Raw genomic sequence first — 4,970 nt, forward strand, 5'->3', positions numbered from 1 at the left:
AACAACAACTATGTCAAAACAATGACTCAGTCGATAGAGCTCAACATAACATACTTTTGGAACAATACAATATGTACACAAAAAATTGTGGATCGGAGATCGACCTTATACCGTGGAATAAGCAAGGACTCATTCTATTTTCCATCACCATTTGCACAATGACATTCAATAGACATAATCCTTGAACACAAAAGATTTTAATCTATCTTCCATCAAAAATTGACATAATAGGCTTAACTTTTGTATAAATCAAAAGTCAATTCATTCTTTCATCAATACATGCATATCAATTCATGAACGACTTTACTTTTGATAAAGTATGGGACAATCAAGTTCACGGACGTAAACACACATATCCCATAACAATATTGCAATTTATAAAACCATAAAGATTAATACTGCAAAAATCATCTGTCAAACAATAGAATTTAAACCAATAAATCTAAAAACATGAAGATTAAAACGTTGGACATAGTTATGTGTCATCACAATAATGTCTATTCCAAACTCTAGTTATTCTTTTAAACAAAACAAGAAAAGTAGAAGATTTACTAGCCAATAAGACCTTTGAAGAATTCTTTATCGTCCCCGAACTCCTTGTCATCAACAGCCATTGGAACATAAGGTTCATTAAGGTAGGATTTTATATCAATAAACCTTCTTGGCTGATGTTGTCTAACCAGGTCCTTCTGAATCTCATGAGTCTTATACACAAAAGCCTTTATTTGTTGAACCTCCTTTCGCATCTCCTTCAACACTTCAAGAACATCAGAAAACTTCTGAGAATTTGAAGGAATGTCTCTTGGCTTCCTCACATTCCTTATTTTTCTTTTCAATGTCGGAGCTAACAGAGATTTCTCTTTTTCCTTCATGATTGATGGCTTGACAATCATATTAATATCCTTTCCATCAGAAGACATGGTACTTGGAGCATCCATACACGTATGGGTTTATGAGAGGAAGTCACAATCTCAACAAGTAGTCTTGAGATAAAAAGAAATTTCAAGGAAGGAAAAAGGAATGTAGGGTTTCGAAACCTTTAAACAGGTTCGTACACATCCAACTTTTAACCCTATAAAAAGTAGAATTGTCGATAATAACCCTGATTTATTGATAGACAGGAATTCTCAAAAAGGACAGAGAAAAAAAACTTTTCCTAAAGCCTAAGAAGTATAAAATCATTGTCTCTTTTGATCAGGCACATGAGACAAGATTTCAAATACAACACAATCAAGTTGCATTGTGGTGAACAACAATTTGTCCACCATTTTCTTCTTGAGAGGAATCCACAAACCTCTGTCTATCAATACGACTTGACCATACTTTCTTCTCTAATGGTCTTGGTTTATCCTTGGAAACTAACTTCTTAGACGAAGATAAAATCCTACATACCTTAGCGGTCTTCTGAGCAAGTTTAAGCTTCCTTCCTAAATGATTTGCTCTTCGTTGAAGTTTGTTGACGTGCCTTCGTTGGTGTTTGTATTTGTAACACCTTGAAAGTTCATGACCCTTTAGAGAACAATAATAACACGTAAAGATAGGATAAAAGTCAGGCTTTTGAGATGTGCATGCAGCTAGGCACATAGTGGAACCTGAAACATTAAAAACATAGTTTCCAAAGAAAGGGACAACTTTATCTTCCAGATTAGTTGGATTATCTTCTGAAAGAATATCAAGATTGATGTATGTATTGCTAAAAATATCAAAATCAATATTTTCATCAGGAAGTGCAACACTTGATTTCTCGTCTTCATTAGACTCATAGTTGTCAAACATTTCATCAAGAGTTGCAGCAAGACCTTTGTTCCCGGTGTATTTTCTACGATTTGGACACTCGTTTGCAAAATGACCAAATCCCTTACACTTAAAGCACTGAGGCATATCCTCTTCATCAGTTTCATCAATATCCCTATTTTTAGGAGGAACACGATTATGAGGTTTGACTGATGCCTTAGGCTTATCCCTGGAAAATCGTTTACTTCTCTTCAGCAGAAGATCCCTAAACTGTCTTGTGATCATCGAGACTGATTTGTCAAGATCTTCATCTGATGAATCTGTCTCAGAGTGATCATCTTTAGAGATATACACTTTGTTCCGCAGGCCGCCAAACCAAAACCCTAGTTAATATGCCCCCATGTGACATGATTGATGTCTCATGATTGTGGAGTCTGCAAGGCAGGCGTGTATTTAATTAGTCAGTTGTTGACTTGATCAGACGATGAGTCTTGATATTGTTGAGTTGAGCATGATTGACGAATCCTCTATGATTCATGGATTGAGCATGTCTGTTGGGACAAATGTGTAGTTTTCGAATGAATATCGATAGCTGAATCAACATGATGAATATTGATAATCTGAGAAAAATATTGCTCGTATAATGAATTTTTGAATATTGATAGTTGAATCAATATTATTAGTTTAAGCAAATATTGTCGTTTGAGGAATTACTAAATATTGATAGTTGAATCAACATTGATAAACTGAGAAAATATTGCTCGTCTGATGATTATTGGTAACACGACCAAATAAAATATTAATTCAAAATATTGGTAGCTGGACCGAATATTATATCATAAAATGTTGGCTGCTTGATCAACATAAAATAGTGGTGTTTGAACCTGTTCAAAAGTATGCTCTACAGAGCATTCAATTTGAAACCCTAATTTTGATCGATTGCTGATCCATTCATGATTTATTGAAAATCGATAAGTGCAGGGAACAGATACATGGGATGATGACCCGACCATGTATCGCCCAGATGCTCGAATGAGCAATCAACAAAGTCCTTTGTGGACCAGTTGGGGAAAGAATGATTAAATGTTGGTTTAATCATTTATTAAAATAGTGCTCGTCTGAGCATTAAGTAATAAAACCTAATTATGGAGAGATGAAAGACCGGCCAAGAGGGCATGGAACCGGGCCTTGGTGGTCATAGGACGGACTGACGGTCGTTTGATGAAATTCCAAAGGGATAATTGGACTTTGGTACCCAGGTTTAGACCAACACTAGACTTTGGTCTAACATTTATCCAACATTAGGTCTTGGTACCTGGACTAGACGTTGACCTAAGTTGACCGTTTATCACCAGACATTAACTAATTTTATGAAATAAATATATTGGAAATTCGTGAGTTTATAATTTTACCCTTAAAGGGAATCTGAAATAAAAGTATACTGTCTTTATCTCTCTTATGCACAAATTCTTTTCTAGCCTTCTCCATTCTATTGAACCTGCCCTGTATATTCTTTTTTCTTTCTTCCTGTTGAAACAATCGAATAAACGAATTATGAGTTGAAGATGGTTGTTTTAATTCGAAGATGGTTGTATTAATTTGAGGCAAAATCAACACTTGTTTGAATCGGTGAAGAGACAAAAAATACGAAATTAGGGTTTGCAGAGATTAGAGATGTGTTTTGAATCTTTTGATGGAGGAGATCAAGGATCAAGATTCGAACAAATAGGAGATGTGTCTTTTGATGGTGATTCTTGATATACACATCAACTAACCCTAATTCTGTATCTTTCTTCCTCCATTCCGTTGGCAACAGAAGCAACTTCTTCTTCGTTCAACTTCAAAATCAGCTGCAACCACAATTTCATTCAAACACAACCCAAAATTCTGTAACTTGAGCAACCCAAACTCATGAAATCAAACATTCATCCCTCTTGTTGGTCTCACCTCCATGACAGTACCTTCAAACTTCAAACCTAGATTGAGGTTCTTCCCTAAATTGAAGAACCTTAATTCCTAAACTGAAGACAAACGCATGATGAATTAGAGCTTCCAAGTTGAAATTGAGTGACTAATTTGATTAATCAAGTATAAAAAAATCAATTTTACATTGTTTTATACTGAGATTTTGAATTAAAAACTGACCAACATGTCCTAACGTTTTACCGATTTTCAGCAGAGATGTACAGACGGAGAAGAAGAAGAAGCATGGTTATAGATGGTGGTTGATTTAGGGTTGAATCGAAGATGGTGGTTGATTTTGGGTTCTAATGATGAATTAGGGGTTTAATCTGTTGTTGTTGTTTGTATGGACAGTGAGAAGAATTAAAAGTTAGGCATTGTTCGATTTGATAATGGTGATAGAGATGAAGGTAAAGATATGCTTTAAAGGTAGCTGCTTTTGGTTGTGATGTTCAAGAATTTGTAGTCGAGAAGGGAAAGTGTTGAATCAGGGAGGAAGCGTTGAATTGCAGATTTGTGTATAAATGAAGTGTTCTTGATGGCTGAAGTTATAGCTCTCGGTGATGTGGTGTTGTAATAGTGGTTGTACACAGATGAAGAAGAACTAGGGTCGGTGCCATTGTATTTTGGATGTGAATTGGGAGGCTTTATTGCAAGGTGGAGATGTATGTTGGTTGGTTGGTTTACCATGGTGTTGTTCAATCGACTGAATGTAGGTTCAGCTTGATGATTTATCTATCGGAGACTACATGGCAATGGAAGTTTGTTGTAGTCTAACTTATGTATGAGATGTTGCCATCGGTGGTGGTGTATAGAAGGCATGGGAATATTTGAAAGAGCCTGTGTATGAATGTTAGAACTATTGTGCTCAGAGGGTATGATAGTAATTTCAGTTGACAATTTCATTTTATATAATTTTTAATTAATTACAAAACAGAATTTAGGACTTAACCAGTCAACCCGGGTCAACGTCCACCCCAGGTATCAAGCACTAACTTTGGACAAATGTTAGACCAAAGCCTAGTGTTGGTCTAAACCAGGGTACCAAAGTCCAATTGTCCCAATTCCAAATTATTAGGAAAAAGTTTGAACCCAATATGAACAAATTAGGCCAAATTATGAAGATGTGTGGGACCGGCTCCTTGCAAGCCAAAGGGCCGACCTTGGTCGATCAAGGTGGCATGCCCGTGTCACCATGTTGCTCGTGTCTCAGTTCCGAGAATTTTGATATTTTCTGACGTGCGTTCGAGCAATATCTTGGATTTTCGGAAGAG

General features: G+C 36.1%; 1 long non-coding RNA gene across 1 annotated transcript; it reads left to right on the top strand.

Moving 5' to 3' along the window:
• Positions 1-3,189: 3,189 nt before the first annotated feature.
• Positions 3,190-4,606, top strand: LOC113277876. Its single transcript, XR_003325194.1, has 2 exons — positions 3,190-3,822; positions 3,911-4,606. It is a non-coding gene; the product is annotated as an uncharacterized LOC113277876 (long non-coding RNA).
• The last annotated feature ends 364 nt before the right edge of the window (positions 4,607-4,970 follow it).

Source organism: Papaver somniferum, chromosome 5 (genome assembly GCF_003573695.1).
Source record: "Papaver somniferum cultivar HN1 chromosome 5, ASM357369v1, whole genome shotgun sequence".
Lineage (NCBI taxonomy): Eukaryota > Viridiplantae > Streptophyta > Magnoliopsida > Ranunculales > Papaveraceae > Papaver > Papaver somniferum.